The sequence below is a fragment of the Macaca nemestrina genome, chromosome 1, assembly GCF_043159975.1.
Source record: "Macaca nemestrina isolate mMacNem1 chromosome 1, mMacNem.hap1, whole genome shotgun sequence".
NCBI classification, from domain to species: domain Eukaryota; kingdom Metazoa; phylum Chordata; class Mammalia; order Primates; family Cercopithecidae; genus Macaca; species Macaca nemestrina.
In genome coordinates, this window is record NC_092125.1 from 167,498,583 (window position 1) to 167,519,972 (window position 21,390).

At 34.5% G+C, this 21,390-nt stretch overlaps 1 protein-coding gene and 1 pseudogene across 4 annotated transcripts in view; one reads left to right on the top strand and one right to left on the bottom strand.

Moving 5' to 3' along the window:
* The window catches only part of LOC105498452 (phosphodiesterase 4B), a 585,501-nt gene that overhangs the window by 249,367 nt on the left and 314,744 nt on the right, over positions 1-21,390 (bottom strand). The window lies entirely within an intron of this gene.
* LOC112429619 (U4 spliceosomal RNA) lies at positions 15,245-15,366 on the top strand (annotated as a pseudogene).

Consider the following 21,390-nt stretch of genomic DNA (forward strand, 5'->3'; position numbering starts at 1 on the left):
TATAATCCCATCACTTGGGGCAGCACTAGCTTTGGAAGTGGAAGACCCAGTTTTAAGTTCTGTTCTGTATTTACTTTGCAGTATCTTGGGATAGTCATCACATTCCTCTGAGTCTGTTTCCTCCTTTGTAAAGTGGAGAGTTGCTGTGATATTTGCTGATGGATGGACATAAAGCCGTTGGTAAACTGAAAAGCACTTTAAGATGATTAAATATGATAAGATGTGGAGGCAATGATGCTAGAGGCACAGAAGGAAAACACAAGCGACACAGGAGAACACAAGTGACAGGAGAGATAAAGAGAGACTCAATCTGTATAACAATCAGGCAGCATCAGTGGCAGAGGGTCCTGCAGAGTTAGATATGTCCTCACTGCCTAGCCTGTAATTGTCATTTGTACCTTTGGAAAGCAGCTGGCTCATTGTAGACAATCAGCAAATCTTTCCTTATCTTCTTTCAGCTACTGACCTATGACTTAAATTTTATATTTGTGTTCATGTGGTTACTTAACTAATTAATTCAGTGGTCATTTACCAATGTTCCTAGTCACACTGGTAGAGACGTGACCTCAGTTCTGTCCTCATTATAGTCTGGGGTGAGGCAGATATTCAATCAATAATTTCTCCAAATATATAAATTATAAATTGTAATAAATGCTCTAAATGAAAAGTACAAAAGCAAGCAATCCAAGAAGATTAAACTTGGAAGAGCTAGAAAAAAAATTTACCTTTTTATTAGTACCTTTATTTTTCAGGAATGTCTTCCTTTTCTCTAAAAATTACTGTAAGCTCATAAGCATGACTCAGTTAGTTACAGTTTTTCTGTAATCCTCCCAGCACCTCAGGAGATTCTTTGCCTATAATAAGTACTCAATGCATACAAATTAATCAACTTTTTATATACATTGCTCGTTGGTAATTTTGTTCATCTTCATCCTTGAATAAAATGCAAAGGTTCTAAAATGGCAGAGCTCTAGATTCATTTAGATTCATAAATTGTGGGTTTCCAATATAAAACATTTAGTCTTGCCAAAGAACCTGGTACCATTTAGTTCCTTCATTATTAAGAAACAATGATTATAGTGAACCCTGGCATTGTTTCTTTTTGGTAAGAAACCATAACCAGACAAGATAAAAATACGTAATCAAAAGAAGTATAACTCCTTCTAATCAACTACAGATCAGGCCAAAATAGATGGATCTTACAGAACGTATCACTGGTAGATCCATGGCCAGTGAGAAAGCTGAAAACCAGTTGAGGACAGTACCTTTCTTCTCTAAGCATCACTCTACATGTAATCACACCTGCAAACATTTTTGTGACATGAAAAAGGCCCCCGACTATAATGAGTATGACTAGTCAACATCTGTTAGACAATAAACAATTATACTCAGTTGGAGCTGAAAAGACAAAAAAAAAAAAAAAAGACATGATTTACGAACATGTTTTGAGATACTTTAGTGGCAGCAGAAAAAAACTAACCATATAAAGAAGACTCAGTCTGATAGATTTTCCAGCAGCTGCTCCTTGCATTTGTTGGTTCCATTGTGCTGGATATCATCTGTTTGATCTCTCTATATGCATTCTCCAAAGGGCTGACCTACCTGACTGACATCACAGAGCTCTCTCGCCCCAGCTTCTTGCCTTCAGTCAGTGGGGAGGAGAGGCTGGATGGGGGAGGAGCTTGTTCTCCAGGACTCTTTCCTGAATGGAGCCCATGGGCCAACTGAAAGGCTCATCTGCTCTAAGACTGCTGTCTCCACCTATTCTTGCATATAACTCCTGCCTTCCCTCTTCTTTGAGACTTAGGGAAAGCAATGGTACTACCATTTCCAACTTGGGCAACTGAACTATCTTTTGTGCCTTCCTTTACACACCTTTGTAAATTACTCTCTGTATACATCTCCTAAAATTATCCTAATTTGAGAATGCCATCTGTTTCCTGCTAGGAATATATATATATATATATGTGTGTGTGTGTGTGTGTGTGTGTGTGTGTGTGTGTGTATGTATATATAGATATATATAATTTTGGATGAGAATTCACAGATAATAGTATACTCACCTCAGTTTGTAGGTGAAGAAAGGAAAAGATGCTTGCTCAAAGTGACAAAGCTAGTGTCAAAACCAGTGCCAGTGGTTCTCAAAATGTGATCCCTAACCAGCAGCAATAGCATCACTAGGTAATGTACTAGAAATGCAAATTTTCAGTAGGGATAAGATCAACTACTGGATGAGAAACTCTAGGGTAGGGCACAGTAACTTTAACAAGCCCTTTAGGTAGGTGATTCTGATGCACGTTAAAGTTTCATAACTACTCTTTTAGGGTAGCATTCTAATATCAAAGGAATGAGGTACAGGAAAAAAAGTTCATTAATTTGGACTATTAAGGGAGACAGTTCATTTTAATGGAAGCCTAAGTTAAATAATAGTCTTTAAAAATAGCTACACGTATACCAATATTCATGGCGGCATTATTCACAATAGCAAAAAGGTGGAAACAACCCAAATGTTCACCAACAAATGAATGGATTAAACAAAATGTGGCATATACATACAATGAAATATATTATTGGGCCTTAAAAAACAATAAAATTCTAATGCATGCCACAACATAGATGAAGCTTGAAGATACTGTGCTGAGGGAAATAAGCCACACACAAAAGGACAATATTCTATGAGTCTACTTATATTAAGTGTCTAGAATAGTCAAGTGTAGAGACAAAACGTAGAATGGTGGTTGCCAGGTACTTAAGGTGGGTGGAAATGTGGAATTATCGTTTAATGGGTAAAGAGTTTCAGTTTGGAAAAATGGAAATTATTCTAGAGATGGATGGTCATGATGGGTGCCCAACAATGTAAATGTAGTTAATGTCACCAAACTCCATAAAAATGTTTAAAACAGTAAATTTTGTTATATATATTTTACACAATAAGAAAAGATGTCAGTTCTTCTGCAGCACACAAAATAACTGTTAGAAAATTATTTTAAAGTATACATGATATAATTTTTTTCTTAAATATTGGGGTTCAGGTCTTTTCATGTGGGGTAAGAATTTGGTGTGCCTTAAATCTGTGATTAAAACAGCATCATTTCATGATTTACTTATAAATAATTCGATAATCTTGCTAAAACGGTTTTGTTTTATCAAATAGTTTAATCCTCATGATAATCTGTTTTTCCATATTTGCTTCCAAGGTGTTACAAAGTAAGCTTCAGCTCTGCCCAAACTGGTCAGATTAGTCAGGTCCTGACTTAACCAATTCTGCTTATCCAAAGCTTCTACAAGCTCCCAGCCAATTCCTAATAAGATAGGCCAGATAGCAGTAGTTGCAGAAGGCAGTGGTGATAGCAGTCGTAGTCATCACCCTCATCATAGTTGTAGTGGTAGTGGAAATAGCTGATATTTACATTGAGTGCTTACTACATATTAGGAGTTGTTTTAATTGCATTATATATATTCTCACTCATTTATTTCCTTGACAACCATGTGAGGTAGTATTATTTTTGATCTCAACAAGCCTCAGAGAAGTTAACATTCCCAAGTTTACCCAGCTGTTACTGTGGAAGCAAGACAAAAACACAGATGGTTAAACTTCAGAATCTATGCTTTTAGCTAATAAGCATTGCTGCGTCCCTTAGTAATATCCATCATGTATTTGGTATTTACTATGTGCCAGGACCTGTGCTCTATGCTTTTCATACATTATTTCCACAATAACACTGACCAATTCGTTTAGTAGCAGACAAGACTTGTGGAATCTGTTCATTCATTGCCCTTTTCCACTTTCTTCAAAGATGGACACCTGCAGTTAGGTATATACATTGGAACTCTCCCAATCTAGTTAAAGCTGCCTAAGTTTGAGGTAGTGAGGAGCTCTCAGTTCCTCCACATACTTCCATCTCACACTTCCATACTTAGAAATGTCACAGAAGTTACTATTTTGACTGTAACCATTGGTTATTATTCCCTCAAATGCTCATCAATTTCTGCTCTTTACTGGAAACCTAGGTTTAAGTAATAATTTTAAAATCAGGTTCCTCTTCACCAGCATCATTCTGCATTTATGAAAGCTTCAAGCTTTTTACTGCCGCAATCAAGTTAACATGGCACCCAGACTCCACTGCAGTGTTGGAAACTTATATTAAGGCTAGCATTTTGATTTAAAAGTTTTGACAATGAATTACATGAACTTTCCCAACTAGAAAGTCAGAAAAATCTCTAATGTAGGAGTGCTGCACAGAAATGAACTGAGTTACCTATGGGTCATTTTAAGAAGAGTTCCACTAATTCTCAACTAGAAAGTCAGAAAAATCTCGAATTTAGGAGTGCTGCACAGAAATGAACTGAGTTACCTATTGGTCATTTTAAGAAGAGTTCCACTAATTCAATTTCTGATATCTTAACAAAAATACCTACTGCCAAAAAACTATAATGAGAGGAGAGGGGTGAGGGTTGAAAAATAATCTATTGAGTACAATGTTCACTATTTGGGTGATGGGTACATTAGAAGTCCAATCACTACCGCTACTCAATATATCCGTGTAACAAACGTATATATGTATCCCCTAAATCTAAAATAAAATAATTTTTAAAAGGTAACATATTAAATTATGAATACATCAAAAAGCTTGAAAAGGAGACCCAGAATAGGGATGTGAGCTAGAAAAATCAAAAAATTAGAACTTAGTATTATCTAATGCTGTCATATGTGAAAGTAACAAATGTTCTAATAATAATTTTTAAATTAATAGTATGCAGTTAATTCATATCTGTAATGTGTTTAAAACTTCTTGGAACAATTTTTCATAAAATTTGTTTCCAAAGCATGAAAAAATTATACATAAATGTGTCATCAATTGAGCAAACCTTACTGCTCCTTCATTCCCCCATCCTCATCTCTCCAGCTCTCAAAAATCTGAAAAATAAAATTATTTCTATATGAAAAACTCTTAGCAATATTAATATGAACTTTTTAACCTCACCTACAGAGCTATTGTTTTGCTCAAAGAATTATCTCATCATCACCAACTACATTTGTATTCTTACTTATAATTTGATAAAGAAACTCTAAAGAAACAAAGAAAATTTCAAGAAGTTTCTCAAAACATCTGTTGGTCTATTTTAGATATGTCTGTACCATGGCATTTTATAACAGGGTTTCACAGGTTCTACATCCTAATTATAATTCATTAATTACCTTATTGATTAGCAAGGGATATTCCAATAACTTGTTTATTTCACTTAATGCAAACTTTATCTCTCTCTATCCACCACCAATACTACAGTGAAGACATTGAGTAGAAAACACAAATAATGGAATGAGGGCAACGGTGTGGGAACAGGAACTTTCTATATGGCCAACAGTTTTATTTGCATGCAGTCAAAAACTAGAAATTAAGAAATTTAATTTCATTGGAAAATGATATCAAATCATTTGATTTGATGAGTCAGTTGAATCAAAATAATTTAAAACAGCTTTGTAAGTAGACACTGAATATTTTGGATGCTGTAATTAAAAATCAACACTAACAGATACAGATAGATAGATAGATAGATAGATAGATAGATAGATAGATACCATAATGTCATTAATAAAAGACACTGAAATGAACATGCCTTTCCCTGATGATTAGTGACATTGGACATTTTTCATAAACATGTTGGCCATTTGTATGTCTTTTCAAGTCCTTTGCCCATTTAAAAAAATTGGATTGTTTTCTTGTTATTGAGTTGTTTGAGTTCCTTATGTATTTTGGATATTATCCCTTATTAGATGTATGGTTTGCAAATATTTTTTCCCATTCCCTAGGTTGTCTCTTCACTCTGTTGATTGTTTCCTTTGCTGTGCAGAAGATTTTTAGTGTGATGCAATCTCATTTGTCTAATTTTGCATTTGTTTCCTGTGCTTTTTGGGTCATATCCAGAAAATCTTTGCCCATTATCAAGAAGCTTTTCCCCTATGTTTTCTTCTAGGAGTTTTACAGTCTCAGGTCTTATGTTTTAGTTTCTAATCGAAGTGGATGAATCTAAAAAAACAAGAAATCAAACTCAAAGAAGCAGAAAGTATAACGATGGCTACCAGGGGCTGGTGTGGGCAGGTGACGGGGATTGGGAAGATCTTGGTGAAAGGCTTACACAATTTCAGTTAAACAGGAGGTGTAAGTTCAGGAGATCTATTGCACAGCCTGATGACTCTTTAATAACAATGTATTGTGTATTTGAAAACTGCTAAGAGAGTAGACTTTAAATATTCTCACTACAAAGAAATAAGTATGCGAGGTAATGGATACATATATCAAAACATCATGCTGTATACCATAAATATGTATAATTTTGTCTATTTAATTTTTTTAAAAAAATAAGTGTGTATCTTTTTTAGAAATCCAAATTAAATATAATAAGTCTAATCTCATCACAATGTTTTGAGATTTGTTGTTGCTGTCGTTTTATATTGACATATACTTGATATCAATAAGAGCTGCAAACACCTTTTATTGTCTTGAGTTGAGGCTTACACAACTGAAACTGATCATATTCACCTGGTAGCTTAGAATAGTTTTGGATTTTACAGTATCCAATTTATCTTCAGAAAGATTTGCTTTATCTATCTCGTGAAAGGTTTAGAATCATGAAAGCTCCTGAGGGGAAAAACACTGGAAAATAATTTGGTGTTTTGCCTTGAAGTGAATATATCTGCATAACAATGTATTATTTCTGCAGCAAGAATGCTAACAAAAAAAAAGTATTTTTGGTCATCCAGGTGGACTTACCATGAAAGTCTCATGGGAAGGTACGTATTTTTTACTGTCTCCTAAATTATGTGAACAGCTGAAAATGTTTTTTAAGTGAAGAAATCAAAACAATTTTTAAGCTCAGAGTACATGACAATTTTTAATAAATACAGGAAAAATGGGTTGACATCAACAACCCAACATTAATGTGCTTTTCTCAGTTCAGGTGTGCACTGAAAATAATGAATGATGCCTCTCAATCTTAATTTCATTTGTAGGTAGTTGGTATGCTTTTTGTACAATACAGTGGGCTATGATTTCCCATTTCCTAGAAAGTAATGGAGCATATGATTTAATATAAAAAGATTTTTGTAGTGAAAAGTGAATTTCACTCAGAGACCACATGGAAGCCCAGAATGTTCTGACAGATTGCACAGGGGGAAATATCTAGAGCAAATTTTTGTGTATAATGATTGTCGTACCAACTGAATGCTACGGAAATACCTTATTTATCTATTTGTATTTATTTGCTTTCTTTTATACCTGTGAGTTTTATATCATACTAAACCAATAACTTTAAAAAGATTGCCATGATGTTCACTAGAAAAGCCAAGGCTGCTTCTAGAGCTTTATCATGCTAAATTATTGTCTATACACATCACTATTAGTATGTATGAGAGAATATTCAATTTCACTAAAAGAGAAACTCTAAGACCATTTTCAATGGCACATATGCTGGCCTCATATCAAAAGTTTAAGACATATAGTAGGAAGCAGGATAAGAAAAAGAAATCTGAAGAAAGGAAAATAACCAATATTGTAAAGTTCCAACTCTTTGGAGAAATACATTCAGCATCAGTTTTATCACAGGTCCTTGAACTTCCTGAAGATACAGAGAGGGATAAAGCAATGTAAATAAATTTACATGAGGCAGGATTTCTCTTAGCCCACAATGCTCAACAATAGCAACTCATTTCAACCTTTCGGCGAAGACTCATGGTGATTCTTTAGCAAAAGATGCCAATTCTAAATAAAATCAACAATTTAAAAATACATTTACAATGCATTCTTACAACTCAGTTCTCCTAGGGAAGAAAAGTGATTCTACTTTAGTACTAATAATGAGCTTTAATTGATCATTTTTAAAAAATACTATAAAGAACCATAGGATCCTTCCTTTTATATAATTAATTTCCTTAGAAATAGACTGCGGTTTATTCTCTGGCATAATGGGAAAATATTACTATTGTAACAATATTTAAGGCACAATATCTAAAGTATTTGAACGTTTGGCATATTAGTAAATTGAATAGTAGGTTTCTGGTTTCTAGAACTGCCTGTTATTAATTTTCTGTCTTTGATAAAGTCCTGTTCTGACTCAAGAAAGTGAGTCTCAGTTTTTTCAATTGGGAATTGAAGAAGTAGATATAAAGGATCTTGCAGATCCCTTATATTTGTGCTTTTTTCTAATACAAAAGATATTTGCTTTATTTTATTAAATAAATATGAAAGTTTAATATAGGAAAAGAGATATATTTTGTATGCGTTTTAGCAGAAGGCATCTGTTAGGATTTTAGAATAGCCCCAGGGATTTTTCTCATAAGTCCAAAATGTAAGATTAAAAGGCCTTAATGGCAACTTTCCAAAACATCAAAGACTCTAAACGCAACAATACTGCTCACTTCACCAGCTATACTTACAGCAAAATGAATTTCAGTATTTCCCATATGCTGCTAGAATAATAAATTCTGATGTACAGAATTCAGTATGTCTGGTATTAGTTACATTTTCATCACATTTCAAAATAAAGAATATTTAGGTAGACACATCCATTCTCCCTGAAAACACGATAATGAAATTCCATATTTAAAGGAGAATATTTGTATGATGCAGAAACCTTTTTCTTAAAAACAAAAACCCAAAAAACTCTAAAAGATCTTAGATTATAAAATTAGTAGGTTCTATTCAAATTAACTATTAAAATAAAAAGATAAAAACTCAAAAGCTTAGAGTTTCGTATAGCCACAGATAATTAATAGTAAAGGCATTAGGCATCTTCACTCAGCAATAATGTTGTTTGGGGGATGTGCAGTTAACCTCTACACATAGAAGACTCTCCTCACAACAACAGTGAAGCTGGAAAGTATTTTTCATGAGTTCAAACACAACTGGCTGCCAGTGGAAATTCTAGCAAACTACAAATAATGCAGGCTAAACTTAACATATCTATGATTAGATTAATCACAGAGAATTCGCTTTTTAAATTCATTCATTGATTGATTAAGTGAATATTTATTAAGCATTTACTTGTACTAGTCATTGTTCTAAGACTCATGGACACTGTATGAACACATCAGCCCAAATCCCTGTCGTCATGGAATTTACTTTGAAATTAAGGTTAGAAGTGAAAGAAAAATTTGAACACAGGCCAGACACAGTGACTCACACCTGTAATCCCAGCACTTTAGGAGGCCAAGGCGGGCTGATCACCTGAGGTCAGGAGTTCGAGACCAGCCTGGCCAACATGAAGAAACCCCATCTCTACTAAAAATACAAAAACTAGTTAGCATGGTGGTGCGCACCTGTAGTCACAGTTACTGGGGAGGCTGAGGCAGGAGAATTGCTTGAACCCAGGAGGGGAAATTGCAGTGAACCGAGATCCCACCACGGCACTTCAGCCTGGGCAACAGAGCAAGACTCTGTCTCAAAGGTACATATATGTGTGTATATATATGTGTGTGTATATATGTATACGTATGTATATATGTATACATATGTATACATAAATATACACACATATGTATACATACATATACATACGTGTGTGCATACATATACATACGTGTACACACATATACATACGTATACTTATATACACACATGTATACATATATACACATGTATACATATATACACACATATACACACACACACATATATATGGTGATGGCAATAGCTATGATGAAAAATAAAACAGAGTGACGGAATGAAGTATAAACAAGTAGTTGCATTTTAGGAAAAATGGCCAAGGAAGACTTCTTTGATGAAGTGATATTAAAGGAAGGGCTTGAATGAAGTAAGAAACATGAGAGACTGTCTGAGTATGGTGACTTGTAGAAAGAGGGAGCATTTCAAGCAGAGAAAGCAATCTATTCTGACTGAATCAATACAAAATCAAATTCATAAGTGATTGCTCCGTGACGAAAAGACCACATCTCAGTCAATTTATTTTTGAGCACCCACCTCAACATTCTGTACATCGTAGGTGTCAATATGTGCTTGGGACTGAGGTAAATGGACTAGTAATCTATTTCTTGCATATGTTCACTAGCTTAGTCTATTAGCAATTACTTTCATTTTATCAGAGTTTACTGAATATTAACTATGTGTCTAGCATTGTCAAAATAGAAAAACAATTTTATTCATTCATCATTTTAAAATGTAATTATTCCATTAAAAATCAAAATAACATAAAGAATAAGGAATTAGAACAATGAAGTTGAAATAAGAATCAAAACTACCAAAAACACATTAAGTGGCATCCTTTAATGTATTACTTCAATACGTGCATGTGTATGTTCACTGAAGCACTATTCACAATAGCAAAGATGTGGAATCAACCCAAATGCCCATCAGTGATAGACTGGATAAAGAAAATGTGGTACATAAACACCATGAAATACTATGCAGCCATACAAAAGAATGAGATCATGTCCTTTGTAGGAACATGGATGGAGCTGGAAGCCATTTTCCTCAGCAAATTAACACAAGAACAGAAAACCAAACACGGCATATTCTCAGTTATAAGTGGGAGCTGAACCATGAGAACACATGGGCATGGGGGCGGGGGAACAACATACACTGGGGCCATACCTAGGTGATGAGTTGATAGGTGCAGCAAACCACCACAGCACACATTTACCTATGTAACACACCTGCACATGCTGCACATGTATCCCAGAACTTAAAATGAAATTAAATTGTTTAAAAAATTTTTTCAAGATTTTCACCAAACCAGGAACAAAGGATCTGAGAATTACATTTAGTAGTAGGAAGTGATGGAAATGTGTTATGGCAATTCAATTCTCATTGTATCTATGTTTGTGTGTACATGTGTTGTCAGAAGGTGCGATGTTTTTGTATGACTTTAGTGAAAGCTAAAGCACAATAATGAAATAAAGCTGAGCAAAGCCATTTATGGGAGAGTTAAAGAAAAGTACTCCAATTAAGTTGCTTTTTAACGCTCTAATTTGATTTAGAAACGAAGCCTTACAAATTGAGAAACAGGTATGCTCATTATAGTCTTTAGACTTTCTTGAATGTTAAAGTGTTAACATTTCTAACTGGGTTTTACTTGGAACCTAAGGAGCAAAAATTTAAAACTAACCTCTTGAAGACCCATGCAGAGTGCTGATATTTTGAACTGTCAATGGAAAGGAAAAACTCAGGCTGCATATGTAACCTCTGTAGACTTCAAAGATGATATTTTATTTCAAAGTTAAAATATCTGGCCTTATGCTTCCAGCCATGATGGAATAATGAAATACAAAGTCTATGAAATGATGGATCATGATCCCTGAGAAAAGGTAAAGAAGCAGGGTGAGTTCAGTGAATGTCCAGTGTACAGCCTGAAGGCAGTTGCTAGGCTGCAGTGCAGAGAGCGGGGAACCCAGACAGAGACTGGCATTTGTTCTGAGTTAGGGTAGGTCAGAGTCTATGGAAGGCCAAATGGCTAGAGATTGCAAGAACAAGTACCAGAGATGAAGGAGCTGCGCTGATATAGAGCTCTGAGGATCTGCTGAGATATCCCCTTGAGTCTGGCTGAAGATTGATATGCAATCGTGTGAGAGGAAACTACCCAACGCTGAAGAAAGAACCTCACTCTGAACAACTGTCAGAGCTTACATAGAGTTAGTCATAATTCATGTTTCTATCAAGCAGTGTGATTACACGGCACATCCCCAAGAATCATCATATAGTTATCATCATAGTAGTAACCCTAGACTAACTGGTACTCTGGGCCAATTCTAATAATGGTTGAAAGTAACCTTCAGAAGGATCAAACTGATTCCAAGTATCCCAAGGGTGCCAAAACAAAATCTATCACTTTTAAAAATACAAAAAACAAAACAAAACAAAACAAAACAAAAACTCAGCAGCAAACAATGGATTATCTAAAAAATCCAATAGTTAATAAAAAGATAGAAAAATAAGGACAATAAGCAATAGAAAAATGAACAAATTAAAAGACTGAAAATAACAGATATAATAGAATTTGTAGACAAGGATATTTTTTAAAAAGTACTACAAATATGTTTCATTTGTTTAAGAAGATAGAGAGAAAGAATAATATAAAATAATAGAAGGAAGAAAAAAGTATAAGCTATAACAAAGAGCCAACTGGAAATTTAAAGAAAATCTTCAATGAAAAATTACAATGCATTGTATTGCCATAATATTAAACACTGCAGAAAAAATAAGTAAATTTGAAGATGTAAAAACAGAAACTATCATATCCAGTGTTTATAAATAACTTTACCCTTCCAACTCAATTAGAAGACAAATAATATTTAAAAATGGACAACAGATTTGATTGACACATTTCACCAAGGAAGAAATATGAATGGCAGGCAAACAAACACATAAAAATATCTTCAACGTCATTAGCTGTAAAGGAAAACATAAATGAAAACCATCACAATGTGATATCAAAGACATCCACTTGAATGGCTACAATTTAATAAGACTAACAATACAAAGCTGTTGAAAATGTGGAGCAACGTAAACTCCCATACATTACTAGTGAAGACGTAAAGTATTATAACCACTTTGGAAAAGAGTTTGGCAGTTTCTTCTAAAGTTGAACGTATACTTATTATACTATCCAGTAATCCCCTTCTGATATATTTATCCAATCGAAATGAAAACCTATGTCCACACAAAACTTGTACTCATATGTTCATGCCAGCTTTATTAAGAATCAAAAACTGGAAACAACCCAAATGTCCATTAACTGAGAAGTACATAAACAAATTATGGAATATCCATGATAAATACTACTCGACAATAAAGAAACAAACGGCTGATTCATAAAAACATGGATGACTCTCAGAAGCATTACGCTAAATGAAAGAAACCAGATATGAAAAACTACACACTATTTGATGTTCTAAAAAAGGCAAAACTATAGTGACAGAGGGAATATCAGCGATCCCCAAGAATTGGGGTGCAGGAAGGAGATTGCTTAGAAAGTGGCAAGAAATAAGTTTTTAGAAGTGGTCACAATGTTCTATGAAAACATTGCCCAATAGAAATATAGTGCCAGTCACATATGTAATTTGAATATTTTACTATCTATATTTAAAAGTTAAAAAAAGGTAAGATTAATTTAAATATATTTACTTGATATATAAAAAAGTGGCCAATATATAATCAACATAAATTATTAATGAGATTTTTAAACTTTTATACTAAGCCTTTGAAATGCAGTGTGTGTGTGTGTGTGTGTATATATATTTTTATTATTATTATTATTATTTTACTTATACCACATTTAATTAGGACTAGCCCCTTTTCAAGTGACGAGTAGCCACAAGGGGCTAGTGGCAACCATTTTGGACAGAGTAGTCTATGTCATAATTGTGGTGTTGTTATGCAACTGTATGCATTTGTCAAAACTCATAGAATTGTACATTTAAAGTTGATACTATTTATTGCATATAAATGATCTCTCAACAAAGCGGTTTCAGTGAAAAAACCCAGGAACAGAAAGTTAAAAACCGCATGTTCTCATGCATATGAGGAAGCTGAAAATGTTGACTTCATAGAAGTGAAAAATAGAACAGAGGATACCAGGGGCTAGGAAGGGTAAGGAAAATGGTATATGGACAGATTTGTTAAGGGATACAAACTATAGCGAGATAGGAGAAATAAGTCCAAGTGTTCTATAGCACTGTAGGATGACTATAGTCAACAATAATATGCAGTTTCAAATAGCTAGAAGGAGAATATTGGATGTTCCCAACACAAAGCAATGATAAATTAGGGAGATAATGGATATACTGATTACCCTGATTTCATCAATACACATTATATGTATTGAAATATAATTATGTAGCCCATGAACATTTACAATACCATGTATTGATTAAAAGTACAAAAAGTATAAAATAAAATATTTTAAAATTTAAAAAGCAGTTAAAGTAGTTGATTTGTGGGTTTGTTAACATAAAAGACCTTTTCTCCCACACTTGAAGGTGAAGCTCAAGGATACAGAAGAAGCACAAAAACAATCAAACAAGAAACAAATCCCTTTGAGGGGATTATTATGATCTAATTTGGAAGGCAAGAGTGATACATATTATATTACACAACAATCCATGACATCATGTATCACACAGAACTAGCATGGTTAACACTAGGAGTTCAGCAAACTGGCTATGGTAATTAATATCACAGATTCTGAGTTGGAATAACAACAGACATGCAGAGAAATTGGCAGGTTATTTTTCTGTGAATCTTGTCACTACTTAGTCCTTTTGTAGTTCAATGCAAGAAATATAACAATCAGGGAACCTGATTTGTATCCCAGGTATTCCACTATTAGCTATGTGACACAGCTCCTTTCACCTTAGTTTCCTCTCCAGAATTACAGTAATTGTGCCATATGTCAACTGCCTCATACATACTCAATGCTATGTTAGACACAATACATCATTTATTTCTCTCTACAATGTAATTTGGCAAGTGTGATTACCTAAATTTTATATATAGCAAACTGAGACTTAAAGCAGTTATTTGCTCAAGATTGCAAGCTATGATAGCAAGTATATAACTGAATTTAAATAAAGACTCTTCTAGTTCAAAAAGTCCATGTACATTCTACAGAATAGTATTACCTCTCAAAGTGGGGTTTAAACTAGATGTTCACCAAGATGGATGATGCTTGTAGCACAGAATAGTGATTAAGAACTCAAATTCTAAGGGCATACAGGACAAGGCTGAAATGCCACCTTTGCTTCCCAAGGGTGTGATCTTGGAAATTTTACTTAACCAGTCAGTCTCAGGTTCTTCCAGCTGTCTAATATGCAATGGTTAAATGCAAAGACTTTAGATTCAGACTGCGTGGGTTCATTGCTTACTAGTGGTGTTACCTTGGGAAAATTACTTAACCCCTATATTCCTCAATTTCCCGCATTTACAAACAGAGGCTTAATAATTATGTCTGCAAAGGTTATGAGGACAAAATATACTAATATGAGCTAAGCATTTAGAATGGCAGCTGGCTCTATAAATGTTAGCTATTATCATGGTGCTTTAGATGAATTCAGAGATCACTTTAAGTTCTAATATTCCATGATTCTAGAATTAATAAAATACTGTGCAAACAACAGAGAATCATCTTTACTCTGAAATTAACCCAGTTTATGTCTTTGCCTTAAACAATTCTAAAGTGATTTTCAAAGTTTGTGAGGCAAGACAGTGGCTTTTAGTTTTTAAAGGACTAAATCAGCTTTGTACAGTAGCAATATCATAGCCAATGAGGTTTATCTGAGGCATGGTTATTGCTAATTGAAAACTTTAAAGGACTAAATCTTAATGCAGAAAAGAAATTGATTTTAACACAATTGTTCATATTAAATGAGGCCAGATTTGGATTTATACAGTTTCAGCTGCATGGCTCCTTGAGTAAATGGTAGATCTTTGAGTCTCTTCTGTTACACAAGGACTGTAAACTCAGTTTATTAGCTTGAAAAATCATTAATTACTAAGTTTTCAGAAAATCTGAAGTGTAGTCATTGCTCCAACCTACCAAGCATGCTGTATGTCTCAGTCTTTGGGATTTCTCCTCACTCTGCCTTGAATTGTCTTCCTCCATTTATCACTCCTTAGGTTCTTTCTGGTCTCTAGTAAGATTTCACTTCCTCAGGGAGGCCTCACTTGATCACTTTTTAATGTTCTCATCAATTTCTCTTCATATCATTTCTTGCTGCCTACGAATTATAATTTATTAGATTATGTGTTTTTGTCTATTTCCCATGATATCAAGGACTTTGTTCAATGGAATATCCACAACACATAAAACTGTGCCTGGCATATAGCAGAAGTTCAATAAAAAATTGATTGAATGAATGAAAGAACATCGAGGACCCAAACGATCTCTGGGTCCCTTCTACTTTTCCATGTTTGTCTTAATGATATGAAGGGCATAAGTTGTCTTATGCTTTTTTCCCCCTCATCTCATTGCAGAATTGAATACATCAAACTCCAAATGTATCAGTTTCAAAATGATTGCTAAGCATGTGATTTTAAAGATAACTCAATAAAGTTTCTTGGATAAATACATACACAAATAAGTGCTTCTATTTAAATAAAGTTAAAGGAGGCATTTGCTTCCACTAAGTTAGGATTAGTATAACTTATTGGTTAGAAGCCTCAGGAAAGCAAGATTAGAATAAATCTTCCTCTCTCATTGGCTGTGGTCAGCCATGACATACGGTCCATCTTGATATCAAGACTCTGACCCAAGTTACTGCACAGAAGAGTGGAAATATAATGTATTACGCTGAAAAAGAAAGCACAATTTTAGAACTCAATAAAATCCTGGATTTTAATCCCAGCCTCACTGGTATCGTATCATCCAGGGTAGGCTTTTACACTTTCTATTTCTCAGTTTCTTAATACCCACCTCATCATGCAGTTTTTAGAATTAAATGAAATAAGGTATATACAAATATGTAATAAAATCATCTTAAATAAATGCTATTTTCTCCACCCCCACTCCATTACCATGCTTTTTGCCTGCTCTGAGCTTTAGACCTTCAATCTTCTGCCTGGATAATTGACACTGCTGCTGGACTTCAGCTTCTCCTAGGTTGGACAACCAGTCCACAAGCAGTCTGTCCGAATGCCCCATTCATACCACAAACCCAGTCCTACTGGGGCTCAACTATTTCAGTAACTTCAGAATTAAATTGTCACCTTCAAATCAAGGTCTTAGGTAGTTTTTTAAGTACATTTAACACTACAGAGTTAAATTGTGACTATTAACCACATTTCCGAACTTTTTTCTAGATTGCTTCTGCTGAATGCTCAACATGGCCTATAGGAATCCTCCTGAAGCCCTCTGAAATCTCCTCTTATTCTAGGTTAATTCCCACGGACTGAAATGAGAACTCCAGTCTCTCTGGCTTCTTTGGGTTCCTCTAAAGTCTTTGCACATGCTTATCCTTTTGTCTCTGCTGTTCCCCAACTACACCCAACTTTCTCCCAGTTATGCTTACCTAGGCCTTCATCTCTTAGCTTAAATGCTACTTCCTTTGAGAAGCTATCCCTGGACACTCTACTCCCAAATCAGAAGAGGTTTCTTTGTTAAACTTATGGCCTAATCTATCTTGTGTTTACAGTATCTTGTCTTTACAGCATTTGTACTTTTGTTTGTATTCTCATTTAGCTAATTTATAATTCCTAATCATTTTATTGTCAAGCTTCTTGAGGCTGTAATCATATTTAATTTTGTTCTCAGTTGTACTCTGAACACTTGGCACAGAACCTGGCACCTAATAGGTCCATAATAAATATTTAATTAATAAATGGATAGTATGCAGAGGAATATATATGGTAAATCCTCATGGATAGATTCTTGAAAAGTGTGACTTTAAGTGAAACAATGTACTGTATATACTGTATGCCATAGGAACTTAACTCTTGCTCGTACCAATTAACCTATGGTAAAATTAGTTCTACTATTCATTATGTCAGTTCACTTAAAGTCACAGTTTCCAAGAACCTATCAACAAGTGAGGACATACTATGCTCTAACTCAAAAATTTCTGATGTATTAATTATATTTTTCTCTTTTTCTAAGTGTGCATTACTTTAATCTGGGGATCCCCATATTAAATTCCGATTTCCACTGGAAAAACCAAAGGAGTTATTGGGCTCTGGTCATTCATTAATCCAATCTTTCATATTTATCACAAGCCACCTTCTATGATAGGCACTGAAAATGCAAGGATGAATAGCCGATGTTACACAAATTTTACTCTTAATTGTGTAAATTTATATTTCTTTCTTTGGTCGACATATTATGGATTTTAGATATATCAACAAAGAGTAGTTACCCAATATAATTTGCCTTTGTGACTATAGAAGGAAAAAACAATTAAGTACATAAAAGTAGTTAATGTCGGTCATGTTGCATGGAAAATTTACAGATCAGTATACATTAACAGTTATTTAATGGTCTCCACCAATAACCCTTAATATTGCCAAACAAACTTCCTAAATATACTTTGTTAGTGCAAACAGGCAGTATTATTGGTTCCTACTCTTGAGCAACTACAACTCTGCTATTTTAATAAATGACCTCTCATGTAATTTTTTAAGTGTCTAGTTTTCATCTGCTGGATATATCTAAGTATGTGGCAATTAGAAGAGATGGAAAAAGGATCCTGATTTCAGAAATCAAATTAGGATCAGGCATATAACAAAAACAATGAAAGAAATCGTATAACCATGTGATTTTACTTTGCAATCGCTACATAATCATTTATTGTGTCATTAACGCTCACAAAGATAAATTTCTCCATTTTAAACAGAGACACTCAGTGAGCAGTAACCTGATTTTTTTTTTTGAATTTCATTCTTTAGGAGGGCTTTCTTCTGTGTTTTGGTGAAGTTGCCCATAAGACTTATGTCATTACATATAACCAAGGAAACCACAGGAAACTTGGTTGCTAGGAAACCCCTGCATTGTCTTGATGAAGATCACCGCAGTAGGCTTGGCTTGAATAGAACAGATGCTAGGAAAATAAAATTACGAAGTTACAGTCACTTTTTTTTTAAACCTGGGATGTCTTGTTAATTGGCAGTTAAGTCTTTTCACCTAAAGAAACTAGAAACACTGTTTGTCATGTCTGAAAGGCCATCACATAGGTGGAACGGGGGCCACAACAGGGTGCTGTCAAGGGCACTGTGATAGTGTGTGAGCCTCTACTCCAATGAACACATTTTTTCTTTTCCCTATTAATTTGGCTACCTAGGGAAAGGGGTGTGGTGACAGCTACTGTCATCTCAACTGAAGGATAGATTTTAAAGAAAACACACTTGTAACTAAACATTTTCAGACCTATGACTTTCAAAATTCTCTAGTTTCCTTCATACAGAGTAAAAGAAGTCTGTACCTCTTTCCCAAAAACGTTAAGATGTTTTTTAATTATGAGTAATGTCAGTGTCTATATACATACATACACACACAAATATACATATACATATATATATATATATGATTTTGTCATCTAAGACCTCAGGGAGCTTGTAACTATTTGTTCCTCTGAGTAATTTGACTATCATAACACTTACAAGAACAAAGGAATGTCCCCAAATTGGTCAAGCTGCTGAACCATACAACATAAGTCCTCTCTTAAGAGTATGAGGTGATAGGCCACCCAAAGTTCCCCTCAAATATCATATGTATGTTCCTATGACCTGTCCTGCCCTCAATGGCACATTATCGATGTATTCATAAACCTAACTAAACCTATTTAGAATCAAAGTGTATTTCTAGCTATATCACCCCTGGAAGAAATAGGCTTTATAGCTTTATATTGACCATCATAAGAAGTGATACTTCCTTTTACATCAAGCCTACCTCTGAAGGTAATCCTTTCTTTCTACTATTCTACAAATACATTTGCCTTATTAATACCCTTGTCTTTCTACAGTTTTGTTATCTGTGTATTAGCTAAGGTCACTCTGTCCTGAAATTCCTATGTCTTCCATGATACCAACCAAGTTTTGTTTTTCAAAATGAAGTTACAAGATGTAATTCCTATCATCCCTTATTCTTTTTTCTAAGAGTTGAGTCTGTCATCTACATAGATCAAGGGCATACTCCTATTTTCCATAAGTAGATTTTGAACTTTAGTTTATATACAAATGGATAAAATCTTGTGTGACCAGTGTAGAATTTTAAATAAGGTGGATAGTATAAGCAGGCAATCAGATCATGATAGAAAAATAACTCTATAATAGCATAATGACAGAAGTTTTGGTGTAGAAGATAATGGCTCAGAAATGATTTGGGTACTTCGTAATACACAGAACAATCAGCTGTTTGAGACAAAAAGCCAACATACCACAAAACAAACAGTTTTCAAATGTTTAAGAAATTGATGTGATTATATCATATGCAGTCTTAGCAAGGTGACTGGCTAAGCAGTTCTTTTATAGGGTGCCTATGAAAAAACCTCTGTATCCTCAGGAAAAAAGATGAGGAGTTTGGGGCCATTGCAAGGAGAATTAATTTTACAACTTTATCTAAAGACAGCCATTAATAAATGCAGTGTCTGTGAGAAGATCTATGTTGGCATGACCACCCTGTCCTGTCCTTGGCCCTATCTTGCTTTCATTATTTTTATTTTTATTTTTTAACAGTTTCTCAGATAAACATGGAGATTACATTTTCAAGAAATCTGAACACAACACAAATCTGAGAGGGATAGCCACTGTAAGGTACTACAAAATCAAAACACTAAAATTGAGTAACTATCCAAAATGATGGATGGAGACTGTAATAATAGCTGGTATGTAGTGGATGGCTGTTTTTTACAAGGTACTTTGTATACCTTGTCTCTAATTCTCACAGAGTTTTGGCAAATTCAGTATCATTATTTCCAAAAATGAAGACACTGGAGCTCTAAGAAGTTGTGTAACTTTCTTACAGTTAGTCAATTAGTGACAAAGCCAGGACTTGAGCCCATGTCTAGTTACCTCTTTACCAGCCAGACTGGCTAGCTTATGCTTTCATAACAACAATGTCAATCTCAGTGGCTCAATGCAGTCCATTTTATTTCTCATTCTTCTGTCTAATGTGGGTCATATGGAGAACTCTGCTCAATACAGTCACTTTGGAACTCTTATTGATAGGGCTTATATCTCCAAGGCTACAAAGGCAGAAAAAAAGGATGTGATGAATGACAAACTAATGCTTAAAGCTTCTCCCTAGAAATGACATGATCTGTCTACTCACATTTCAAGAGCTAAAAGCTAGCTAAATCTTACTTGGAGATGGGGGAAGAGGAGGGATATAATTGTATTGTTTCCAGGAGATGAGGAAAAAAAGCCCCAATGACTACCAGGCTCTGAAGTCCAAGTTCTGACCATTTTACCTTGTTGAATATTCAATAGTATGACATTGAAAAAAGATAAATTAAGAGGCTTCTGCTTCACTTAGGCTAAAAAAAAAGTGCAAAAATACAAGTATAGCATAGGGTAGATCTGACACAGTAGCAGAAAATGTAAAAATATTTAAGAATTATTAGAATAGAATCTGTAAATGAGACATCTATGTAATGCAGCTGTATGAATAGGTTATATTAACAGCATTGTAAAGTCATGATTCCAGCAGACCAATAATTAGTCCCCACGCTCCCAAATCCATGTCTCCTGTCTAGACTTTCCTCCTGAGCCCCAGGCTTCTTTATCTGACTAAACACTAGACATCTCCAGTTGGATACCCAGAGGTTCTTGGATCTCATCATCCTAAAACTGACTTACTAACTTCCTGTCTTTAATAAATAAATAAATAAATAGCCCTCTCCTCACAGATGCCTTGTCTGAGTTGACATAGCACCAGCCAGTTCCCTAAGTTAGA